The 13,183-nt window shown below is 39.3% G+C and overlaps 1 protein-coding gene and 1 pseudogene across 3 annotated transcripts in view; one reads left to right on the top strand and one right to left on the bottom strand.

Moving 5' to 3' along the window:
• The window catches only part of FKBP5 (FKBP prolyl isomerase 5), a 114,673-nt gene that overhangs the window by 83,870 nt on the left and 17,620 nt on the right, over nt 1–13,183 (bottom strand). The gene's annotated exons all lie outside the window — the stretch shown is intronic.
• LOC111542965 lies at nt 1,624–2,099 on the top strand (annotated as a pseudogene). The gene has a single exon (XR_002731708.3). The product of XR_002731708.3 is annotated as an elongin-B pseudogene (transcript).

The following is a 13,183-nucleotide window of genomic DNA, read 5'->3' as shown; positions in this document are numbered from 1 at the left end:
CTGTTGATGCACATTTGAATAGATTCAATTCTTGCCTATTACAAATAAACCTGCCACGTATTTGTAAACAAATCTTTATGTGGTCATATGTATTCATTCCTCTTGGATAAATGCCTAGGAGCAAAATAGGTCACTTGGTAGTGTCAGTTTTAAGTCCTTAAGAAAATGTCAAACTGTTTTCCAAAGTGGTTGTACCATTTTACATTCCCACCACAAGTGCATGAGTTTCAGCTGCTCCACATCCTCACCAACACTTGTTACTGTCAGGCTTTAAACTGAAGACACTGTAATGTCTTCTCTAAATTTAATCTGAAAAATCTTATCTGGAGATTAGACACTATAATGTCTTCAGTTTAAAAGCCTGAAGCCTAAAAGTGTTGGTAAGGATGTAATGGTATATTCTTATACTTTCAGTCTGCATTTCACTAATCACTAATGATGTTGATCATCTTTTATGTGCTTATTTGCCATTCATGTATCTTTTCTGACAAAATATCTGTTCAAATCTTTTGCTTATTTTTTTTACTAGGTTGTTTGTTTTACTGAGTGTTTTTTCTTTTCTTTTCTTTTCTTTTTTTTTGTTGGAGACAGAGTCTCACTCTGACAACCAGGCTGGAGTGCAGGGGCGCAATCTCAGTTGACTGTTCACTACAACCTCTGCCTCCTGAGTTGAAGCGATTCTCATGACTCAACCTCCCAAGTAGCTGGGATTACAGGTGCCTGCCACCATGCCTGGCTGATTTTTGTATTTTTAGTAGAGATGGGGTTTTGCCATATTGGCCAGGCTGGTCTCGAACTCTTGGCCTCAAGTGATCTACCCGCCTTGGCCTCCCAAAGTGTTGGGATTACAGGCGGGAGACACTGCGACTGGCCTTATTGTTGAGTTTTGAGAATTCCTTACATATTCTAAATACAAGTCTTTTATCAGAATATCTTCCATAAATATTTCCTCCCAGTCTGGGGCTTGTCCTTTTATTCCCTTAAACATGGCTTTCAAAGAGATATTCTTAATATTAATGAAGTCCAATTTATCACTTTTTTCTTTTATAAATCATGCTTTTGGTGTTATACCTAAGAAATCTTTACCAAACCTAAAGTCACAAAGATTTTCTTTCAGAGATTTTATAAATTTGGGCTTTACATTTGGGTCTATGATCAATTTTGAGTTAACTTTTATGTATGATGTAAGGTATGAATCAAGATTCACTTTTTTATATATGAAGACCAAATTGTTCCAAAACCTTTGTTTTTGAAAGGACAATACTCTTTCCATTTAATTGCCTTGGAAGCTTCTTCATAAATCAATTGACCATATTTTTTTTTCTGGACTTTTCTATTCTGTTCCATGGATCTGTTTATCTTTACACCAGTTACCACAAATACCATGTTTTAATCACTGCAACTGTAAGTTTTGGAAATCAGTGTTAAATCTTCCATCTCTGTTGTCCTTTATCAAAATAGTTTTGGCAATTCTAGGTCTTTGCATTTCCATATGAATTTTAAAACCAGCCATCACTTTCTACACTTTCTATTATCTATGGGGAAAACTGATGACAAAAAGGGACTGATGACAAAAAAATAAAAAAATGATCGAAGTCACTTTAAATGCATTGACGAGGGGCTGCCGGGAACGGGGCGGAGCGCGGCCGCGCCGGCGCCTCGAGGGGAGAGGCAGCCGCCGCAATGTACGTGTTCCTCATGATCCGGCGCCACAAGACAACCATCTTCACGGACGCCAAGGAGTCCAGCACGGTGTTCGAGCTGAAGCGCATCGTAGAGGGCATCCTCAAGCGGCCTCCTGACGAGCAGCGGCTGTACAAGGATGACCAACTCTTGGATGATGGCAAGACCCTGGGCGAGTGTGGCTTCACCAGTCAAACAGCACGGCCACAGGCCCCAGCTACAGTGGGGCTGGCCTTCCGGGCAGATGACACCTTTGAGGCCCTGTGCATCGAGCGGTTCTCCAGCCCACCTGAGCTGCCCGATGTGATGAAGCCCCAGGACTCGGGAAGCAGTGCCAATGAACAAGCCATGCAGTGAGGACCCCCAAGAGGCCCATTTCCCCCAATAAAAGAGATTTGGGAGTAAAAAAAAAAAAATGCATTGACGCTGTTTTTTTGTTTTTGAGACCAAGTTTTGCTCTTGTTGCTCAGGCTGGAGTGCAATGAAGCAATCTCGGCTCACCCCAACCTCTGCCTCCCAGGTTCAAGTGATTCTCCTGCCTCAGCCTCCCAAGTAGCTGGGATTATAGGCATGTGCCACCACGCCCGGCTGATTTTGTATTTTTAGTAGAGACGGGGTTTCTCCATGTTGGTCAGACTGGTCTCAAACTCCCAACCTCAGGTGATCCGCCCGCCTCGGCCTTCTAAAGTGCTGGGATTACAGGTGTGAGCCACCGCAGCTGGCCAACACTGACACTATTTTGTGAACAAAAATACAATCTATCTTAGTAAATGTCCTGTGTGCTCTGCTTGTATTGGGTAGAATACTATGTAAATGTCAATTAGGTTAGTTGATAATGTAGTTCACATCTTCTAAATTATTTTTTGTCTACTTGTTCTATCAATTATTGAGAGAGGCGAGGTACTGAAATCTCCAACTATAATTTTAGATCTATTTGTCCTTTCAGTTCTATCAGTTTCTGATTCATGTATCTTGAAGCTCTGTTATTAGGTGCATATTTACAACTATTAATTTCACTTGAAAGCAGCCAATCATGAAAGGCCATACATTATACGATCCCATTTATACGAAAGGTTCAGAATAGGCAAATTCACGGAGACAGAAAGTAGACTGGTGGTTGCTTAAGGTTAGGGGAAACAGGAGGAAATGGGGAGTGGGAGATTTCTTTTTAGGGTTATAAATGTTCCCAAGTGGGACAGCAGTAATAGTTGCACAAATCTGGAAATATGCTGGAAACCACTGAATTATATACTTTATTTTTGATCTACCTTATTCTATTTTATGTATGTATTTATTTATAGAGATATGGGGTCTCGCAAGGTTGAGCAGGCTGGTCTTGAACTCCTGGTCTCAAGTGATCCTCCCATCTCAGCCTCCCAATGTACTGGGATTACAGGCATGAGCCACCACACCAGGCCTGAACTGTACACTTTAAAGGGGAGAATATTATGGTATGTGAATTTTATCTCAATTAAGCTGTTAAAAAATTATTCTACTGAATGGATGACCATAATTCATGAATGATATATATTGCTTCCAACTTATTAATACTCTGTAACACTGCTATGAACATTTTTGTGCCTAAGCTTTTATCATATGTAACTGAAAGTATGGCTTCTTGGCTGGGCACGGTGACTCATGCCTGATCCCAGGCACTTTGGGAGGCTGAAGCAGGCAGATCGCCTGAGGTCACGAGTTCAAGACTAGCCTGACCAACATGGTGAAACCCCGTCTCTACTAAAAATACAAAAATTAGCCGGGCGTGGTGGCAGATGCCTGTAATTCCAGCTACTCAGGAGGCTAAGGCAGGAGAATCTCTTGAAACCGGGTGGCAGTTGCAGTGAGCAGAGATCGAGCCATTGCACTCCAGCCTGGGCGACAAGAGCAAAACTCCGTCTCAAAAAAAAAAAAAAAAAAAAGTATGGCTTGTTGAACACAGTCTGCTTGAGTGAGAATGTTAGCTTGACAACACGGCAGTGGTATGGTGCTGTGCAAGTCACTCACCTTCTCTGTGCCATGGTTTCCCTGTCTAAAACACAAGGTTATCATTTACCAACGTCTCTTGGGATTGTGAGGACTAAAGTAATGCACATAAAGGGCTTTCTACAGTGCCTGTTACACGGTAAACTTTCAACATTAGTAGCAGTAGATGTTGTAATTATCATTTAGTTTGTGTTACTTTCTCTTTTTTTTTAATTTTTTTTTTTTTTTTTTTTTTTTTAGAGAGACAAGGTCTTGCTATGTTGCCCAGACTGATCTCAAATTCTTGGGCTCAAGTGATCCTCCTGCCTCAGTCTCCCAAGTTGCTGAGATTTACATGGAAAAGCCACTGTGGCTGGCTAGTTTGTATTTTCTTAAGAAGATTTCCAGAAGTGGTATGACCTCGTCAAAAACCATGAGCATTTACACGTCTGATTTTTTTTTTTTTTTTTTTTTGATACAGAGTTTCGCTCTGTTGCTCAGGCTGGAGTACAGTGGCACAGTCATGGCTCACTACAGCCTCAACCTCCCAGGCTCAAATGATCCTCCCACCTCAGCCTTCTGAGTAGCTGGGATTAGAGACATGCACAACCACACCCAGTTAATTTTTTATTTTTTATTTTTTTGTAGAGACGAGGTTGCACTATCTTGCCCAGGCTGTTCCTGAACTCCTGGGCTCAAGCAATCCTCCCACCTCAGCCTCCCAAAGTGCTGGGATTACAGGTGTGAGCCATCACACCTGGCTGTGTCGAAATATATTTCAACAAACTATATCTCAAATTGGGTATACTAATATTTGGTGCCACTAGTAAGTATATATAAATGTATAAGAGAACAAGGATTACCTAGCTATCATAATTACAGTAAATTTGTTTTGTTAATAGGAATCTCATTTCAATTGTGCATTCATTTTTGCTGCTTTTGGCCCTTAGTTGTTTCAAAGCTAATAGTTTTATAATTATCCTGTGAATCCTACACACCATGAATACCTACTGAATATGAAATGTCTGTGAGACCCTCTTCTAGAGGCTACACAGAAAACTGAAATAAGTTAGCCCAAGGATTTTTTGTGAAGGCAAAGAAACATTTTAATTCCAAATAATTATGATTAGGTAGAAGAGAGCTACAAAGTGTTTCTGAGGGTCCAAAGGAGGCAGAAGATGGCAGTGTCTGAGCTAGTCCTCAAAGGATGGGCATACTTTCAACCAGCAAGGGTGTGGCAAGAGTCAAATCAAGGCTGGTAAAAGAACACAGCACGCTTCAAGCCTAAGCAGCTTAAGTACAAAGTGGCTTGGGGCAGAAGTGATGAGAGAGCAAGAGCACAAAGAGGACCCTCTAAAACAGAGCCAGTGACCATGTGAGCTGAGGGGGAGGGCTTCTCACAGGGCAAACTGTACAGAAAGACACGAAGACACACAGCATCATGACCCATCCAGGGAGCTGCATGTGATCCCATTTGGCTAAAGTGAAGGGTACATGTGGGAAAGAAGCAGATGATGCTAAATAAACAGGCAGAGGCCTGACTGTGAAGGACCTTGTGTGCCAAAATAAAGTACGTGAACATTATTCCAAAGGCAACAGGGAACTGAGGCATTTTTAAGAAAAGAAGTGACAAGCAGACTAGCTTTAAGAAAAAATTACTCTGGAACTCCAATAGTTTCCCATCTTACACAGAATAAAACCCAAAGTCCTTCTTATGCTTAATACCCTATATATGCTGATCATTGGCTATCTCTGAAATTATTTCTCCTCCCCTCACTCACTGCTCTGGCTACAGTGGCCTTCCTGCTGCCTCCTCCCATGTGCCCTTTCCTCAGGGCCTTTGCACTTGCTCTCCCCTCTACCTGGAACTCTTCCCTGGAGAGCTGCAGAGCTCGCTCCCTTACTCCCTTCAGGTCTGCCTTCATGTTCAAACCTTTTCTCATCAGAGTTGCTTTTACTGTTACCAGAAATAAAAGAGTAAAAATCGACTATAATCAGCCCCACTATGTTTTCTTCCAGTGTATTTATAGTATTTGTATACTGCCTGTTTCTCCTTACTAGAATATAAGCTCTATGATGGATCCCTTCAATAAAAATGTGACATTGAGATTATTACTGTCACGTCCAGACAGCAAATCTAAGGGACGAGCTAAGTAAATCTATCCATGGATATACTGCTAGTAAACAGTGGAACCAGGGAGAATGACTCCGGAGCTTGCACTCTAACTATTTTACATACTGACTCCCCCTGTAGTGTCACAGGTCCCTGACTCTGATTCTAAAGCATTTCCTGTGAACAGGCTCCATGCTGACAAGCACTAAACCAGCAAAAAGTCTGAATTCATAGTATGTCCTTCTAAAAAGATGGTGATTCTTATAATTTGTATTTGTCAGGTTTTAAGTGCCGGGAATATTTTTTAAATAATCAATTAAAATGTACAAAGTAACTTGACTTTTACCTGTCCAAAAATTAGCCATTTTTTTTTTAGACCCACAGATATTCAAACAAGATGAAAATATTTTATGAACTAAAAGGAACACAGCATATGACACCAAAAACTACTTTCCCAAGACCCTTTTTCAGGCACCACATTCAATTTCAGGAATAAAACTCAACATCTTTAAAATAATCATCAAAATTTTCTGACATGCCACTCCAGGAGGAAGAACAATGTGGTATCTATAGGAAAACATCCAGCAAATACAATATCATATGCACAGTAAAAGAATGAAAGGTAGGCCACAGTAACATTTCTCTTTATTCTTTCCCCACTCCCGAAATTATTAAATTTCCTCTCTGCCTGGGCATTCTTTCATCCCATCTCCCATTACTATCAGTATCCTTGCCTTAAAATGTAGTTCTCAATCAACAGCTGTTCCCATCAACCACTTCATACCAGAACTCATCCACTCTTAATTTCAACTACTACCTCTATCAGTATAACTCCCAAATCCTAATAGAGGTAGTAGCTGAAATTAAAAGTGCCATAATTTCTCCCTCTTTCCTTCTCCAATCTTTGATTTCTCTCACTTCAGGACCCTTTTATTTCCTGATGTTTTTAAGGAAAATTAACTTTTTCAAAATTGGTCCCTTCTCCATTTACTTCATAATCTGTATTATCTGGCCATTCTCCTAGGTTTGCAACTTCAATATAATTTTTCTCCACTTAATCAATAGGACCTGCCAACTATTCATTGTGTTTCTCATCTTACTTTCGGCTCCATAGCTATCACCACATTTTGCGTTTTCTTCCCTTCCTTCGTGAATTACTATAGTTCTCCAGAGGACCTGCCTACCTCCAGACGGCTCACTCACTCCCACTCATTCTGTATACACTGCTAGTGAAGCCTTTCTGACAGCACGCCCACCATATTACTCCCTAATTCCCAGACCTTAAATAGTGCCCCAGCACAACAAATCTAAACTCAAACTAGCACTCAGGGTCTTCCGCTCCTTTAGAAGGTCACTAGTAAATGTTCATCCTTTTTTTTTTTTTTTTAAAGGAGTCTCACTCTGTCACCAAGCTGGAGTGCAGCGGTGCGATCTCAGCTTACTGCAACCTCCACCTCCCAGGTTCAAGCAATTCTCCTGTCTCAGCTTCCCAAGTAGCTGGGACTACAGGCGCTAGCCACCATGCCCAGCTAATTTTTTTTGTATTTTTAGTAGAGATGGGGTTTCACCATGTTTGCCAGAATGGTCTCAATCTCTTGACTTCATGATCCGCCCCCCTCAGCCTCCCAAAGTGCTGGGATTATAAGCATGAGCCACCGCACCCGGCTGTAAATGTTTATCTTAAACATTCTAAAAAGATAAAAACCTAGAAACCCAATATTCTGATCTTCCACATCTGAATCTGTACAAAGCACACTATGGGTCTATAGAGGTCATAGTATAACATCTTCTGCCTAACTTCCACAGATCACATCAGGCAATGGAACTATAGATAGTCCCCAACTTATGGTTTGGGTTACGAGTTTCAACTTTATGATGGTGAGAAGGCGATACACATTCAGTAGAAATAGTACTCCAAGCACCCATACGACTATTCTGCTTTTCACTTTCAGTTTGCAATAAATTATGTGAGACATTCAACACATTATAAAATAGGCATTCTATTAGATGGTTTTGCCCAACTGTAGGCTAATTTAAATGTTCTGAGCACGTGTAAGGTAGGCTATGATGTTCAGTAGGTTAGGTACATTAAATGCATTTTCAACTTGTGATATTTTCTATTTACAATGAGTTTATCAGGAGGTAAAACCACCATAAGCCAAGGAACATATATATTACCTAATCTATCATCTTCTGAACATCTCAAGTTACCATGACAAGGATTCATTTTCAGAAGTTTAATCCTTCTAATCCACAAAATGAAAGTGTGTACAGTTATCAGAAAAATCACACTTCATATCTTTAGTAAGAGTACAAATTAGTAGAATATTTTTAAGGGCAAATTTCCCAATATCTACTGAAAGTTTATGTGCAAATATCCTTTAGCCCAGCAATACCACTTCCAGGAAATAACCCGCAGATATTCTCACAGAAGCAAGCAAAAATACATGCAGAAACACTACTATTATAGTTAAAAAAAAGGGGGGGGAGTGGATTTCCTTAATAGACTTCTATTATACATCTCTACAATGGAATATTATACAATTAAAAATAAAGACACAGTTACAAATGAATTGATATGGAAAGTTTAAGAATGCCATGAAGGGGGAAAAAAAGCTATTTGTAGAACAGAATATAAATATTCTATTTGTGTAAAGAAAATGTATATGAAGGCTGGGCGTGGTGGCTCACGCCTATAATCCCAACACTTTGGGAGGCTGAAGCAGATGGATCACAAGGTCAAGAGATCAAGACCATCCTGGCCAACATAGTGAAACCCCGTCTCTACTACAAATACAAAAATTAGCTGGGCATGGTGGCGGGCGCCTATAATCCCAGCTACTCGGGAGGCTGAGGCAGGAGAGTCCCTTGAACTCGGGAGGCGGAGGTTGCAGTGAGCCGAGATCGCACCACTGCACTCCAGCCTGGGAGACAGAGCGAGACTCTGTCTCAAAGAAAAAGAAAAAGAAAAAAGAAAAGAAAATGTATATGAAGAGAAAATACCTAGAAAAAAATATAGTAAGCCATTAATAGTAGCTAATTCTGGAGAATGGGGCTCAGGGGAAGAAAGAATAAATTTTCACTTGTTTTATGTGTGTGTGCATACATACATGCATGCCTTTTAAAAAAAAATCAGTTTATTAAATTTACATTAAGAAAGAAAACTGAGTACAGCAAAGGCTTTTAACCTTAGATGAATGTAATTGAACTTGATTATCCATAGTACAAGAAATATGAGCTACTAAAAGTACTTAATGAAAAACTCATCCATTCATTCAACTATTTATGGAACACTTACTATGCGTCAAGCATTATGCCTGACACAATGGTGAACAAGAAAGACCTAGTCCCTGCTCCCAAGAAACTTACAGAAAGGCCTTTTGGACTCCATTTTTCCTGTCTCCCCTGTAAGAACCATTCTGACTTACAAGTGTGTGCTCTCATTATGCCTATTACGCTTATGGCTCCCATAAGACAAATATTAATTAATAGAATCATTATATCAACAAAAAAGAATCCTTAAAATGATTAACCCATTTCCTCCATAATTAATTTTTAAAGTTATTAGAAGCATAATCTGTGGAAAGAACAACTCAACAAGCACTCTTTCAAATAAACAAGAAGTAACCTAGTTGGCTGGGCACAGTGGCTCATGCCTATAATCCCAACACTTTGGGAGGCCGAGGCAGGTGGATCACCTGAGGTCAAGAATTTGAGATCAGCCTGGCCAACATGGTGAAACCCCATCTCTACTAAAAACACAAAAATCAGTCAGGCATGGTGGCGGGCGCCTGTAATTCCAGCTACTCAGGAGGCTGAGGCAGGAGAATCACTTGAACTCAGGAGGCAGATGTTGCAGTGAGCCGAGATCCCGCCACTGCACTCCAGCCTGGGTGACAGAGTGAGACTCTGTTTTGAAAAGAAAGTAACCTAAATGTTAAATGAAGTTTAAGGGAAGAACATTCAAAAATTAGCTAAGAACATTCAAAAAGGGAAAAAAACTATAGGATATTTTTATTTTATTTTCTTCACTAATTTAATTTTTCTACAATGAGTATGTACCACAGTAAGAAAGTAACAGTTATTATTCCAAAAGAATCCCCTATGGCAACAACAGATCAGCTACTGCATAAAATCCAACCCTTCTTCCCACTATACCTGGCCCTTTATGGTCTGGCCTTGCTGAGACTCCTTGTGTCAGCCCAGAGCCCACTCCCCTTTATGCGAAACAGCATCCCGGGACTTTCCTCTGGGAAGCCCTGCTCCTCACCTCTTAGGCTAGGCCCAGTGCCCATTTTTTGTCAGTCAGTGCTTTCTATCCCTTTGGTTACCACAACAGTTCAGGGGTAAACACACGACCCTAACAGACCAAAACCAAAATCAATCTTGAAAAGAGACTAATTTTAATGAAACTATTAAATTGATTATAAGTAAGTGACATGCAATACACCTAAAAATCCTTTTAAAAGCCTTTGTAATAAATGGAATTTTCACTTAATGTGGCCCCTAAATATTCTGTGTGACTATAATTTCAAATCATAAAACTGCAACAGAATAGTTGTAAGTCACTTCTTTTGTTAAAATGCACAACAATAAAACAACAATATATAATGACATAATTTCCATTTTTAAGAAGCTATTAGAGCTTCATGATTGTCTTAAAGAATTGGAATGTTAAATTCCTATCAATCACATCCTGTTAAAATACTAAGTATAGAAACAGAAAGAAAATGCAGCTCAACCAGGCATATACATTAGTCACATTTCCTCTGACAATTTTTTTATAACTTCAAAACTAAAGACTCCTGTAGGAAGGATTTTATAAGGAACCTAAAATGCGACAATACCTAAGAAAACATTTGAGATGCAATTAACTTTCCAAAAAAAGTGTAATCAATTAATCATTTTCTTCTCAACTCTAAGAAAGCTATAGAATATATTAATAAATCACAGGAAAACAAAGTTAAATTCAGTGTATGAAAACAGAAGTTAACCATTAGAACTCCTTAAGACTGAAATAGGCTATCCTGTAAAACAGGGACCTCCTCTTCCTTGGAACTAAGCTAAAACTAAAACTCTGGAATTCTCTGGAAATAAGACATCCTTGAGGAATTCAATTGATGTGCCAGCTGTTTTGTTTCTTGAAAGAATATAGCCGAATACATACAATAATCTGTTGCCTTTTTTCCTAGCATTGCACAATGTTCCTGGCCTACAATGCACATACTGTATCTATTATCATATTTAAGCATCTGACAGCATTATTGTAAGAATCCTTAATATTCATCTCTAATTAAATACATACATAAATTTTTCAGTTTTCAAAAGAGCATGGCTTTCAGTAAAGTATCATATATATTTTTTCCACAGTCTAAATACAATACATTTCCTGAACTTTTAGCTTTCAGTTTCCTGTTCGTCAGTGGCTACAGCTCTAGAGGCAATACATAAACACACCCCAGCCATGGTATTTCCACTTTTGACAACAGTGGACATGAACTTAATATGACCAATATAATTACACTGCATAGAATGGTACCTGATGGCTAAGAGAGCAACAGAAGAAATTCAATAATTTTCAAAATTGGAAATATAAATTATGTTCCATATGTAAGAATTCACATAACAAACCTCTTCTAACTTATGACTCAGAAAAAGTTTCTCTCTTCTGAAAAACTGAAAAAGCTTTCTTTATTGGACAATAACTAAAAAACCCACCCTGTTTCCTTTTTTCTCTTGCTTGCCAGGAAGCTCAGAGCTAAATTTAATGTTCAAACACAGAAACTATCTTGCCTCAGATTACTGGTGTAAAGATTTCTTCCCATTCCCTTCATTCTGCTCATTATTTCTCAAGTAATTTATGCTCATTTTCTGTCTTTGTTTTTAATGGTCTTTGCCTGTTTTGCTTTAATCACAAACTATCAAATCCTTTTCAATGAATAGGTTAATATAAATTATAAATTAAGCAAAACTTAATGACCTTAGTTTGTATCTTCACATCACTGCATAACTTGTTAATGCAATTTATAAAAAATGGAGGTTCTAAAAGGTATCTTTGCTGTTTTAAAGTTAATTATTTCACATGATTCATGATTCACTTTTAGAAAAGCCAATGACAATTTTTTAAATAAAAGAATGATAGAATGAAACAAGGGTCAAAACTTAAATTACTAAATTAGAGAGACTGAATTAGGAGGATTCAAAATTTTTTAATGTTTTAAATTTACTGACAAAATTGGTCTGGCAAAGCTAGATAACTATCATAAAAAATTAACTTATATAAAGTGTATTAAATTATCAGCAGGCACAGTGGCTCATGCCTGTGATCCTAACACTTTGGGAGGCCGAGGCGGGTGGATCACTTGAGGTTAGGAGTTCGAAACCAGTCTGGCCAATATGGTGAAACCCCGTCTTTACTAAAAATCCAAAAATAAATTAGCCGAATGTAGTGGCGGGCACCTGTAATCCCAGCTACTTGGGAGGCTGAGGCACAAGAATCTCTTGAACCTTGGGAGGCTGAGTTTGCAGTGAGAAAAGATCATGCCACTGCACTCCAGCCTGGGCAACAAAGCGAGACTCTGTCTAAAAAAAGAAAAGAAAAGAAAAACTCATATACTGCTATCTGTGTCATTAGCTGCAGAGTAGACAATAGGTATAAAAAATATTGAAACAGTCTAGGAATCTAAGAAAAAGTGGAAAAACTCAGTCACATATTTAAAAAATATAAACGCACACATACACATGAAAATGTTTCATATATGGTAATACCAAAGTTTGTTAAGTGGAGATAAAAGCAAGGTATTAATGAAATTAATAAGCCAGCTGCAGTGGTTCATGCCTGTAATCCCAGCACTTTCCCAGGCCAAAGTGAGACGATCCACTGAGCCCAGGAGTTTGAGACCAGCCTGGGCAAAATGGTAAAACCAAACTCTGTCTCCACAAAAAATAGAAAAGTGAGTTGGGCATGGTGGTGTGCACCTGTAGTCCCATCTACCTGGGTGGCTGAGGTGGAAGGATTGCTCGAGCCTGGGAGGCAGAGGATGCAGTGAGCTGAGATAGCATCACTGCACTTCAGCCTGGGTAACACAGTGCAACCCTGTCTCAAAAAAAAAATAAACAAACAAACAAAAACAGTTAGGTTAAAAAAAACTACAATCCAAAATGACAAATCTGGCCAAAATCTTAAAAAATATATCATGAATTGGCCGGGCGCGGTGGCTCAAGCCTGTAATCCCAGCACTTTGCGAGGCTGAGACGGGCAGATCACGAAGTCAGGAGATCGAGACCATCCTGGTTAACACGGTGAAACCCTGTCTCTACTAAAAAATACAAAAAACTAGCCGGGCGAGGTGGCGGACGCCTGTAGTCCCAGCTACTCACTCGCGAGGCTGAGGCAGGAGAATGGCGTAAACCCGGGAGGCGGAG

The sequence above is a fragment of the Piliocolobus tephrosceles genome, chromosome 5, assembly GCF_002776525.5.
Source record: "Piliocolobus tephrosceles isolate RC106 chromosome 5, ASM277652v3, whole genome shotgun sequence".
Taxonomy (NCBI): domain Eukaryota; kingdom Metazoa; phylum Chordata; class Mammalia; order Primates; family Cercopithecidae; genus Piliocolobus; species Piliocolobus tephrosceles.
This window is presented reverse-complemented; position numbering and strand designations above follow the sequence as displayed.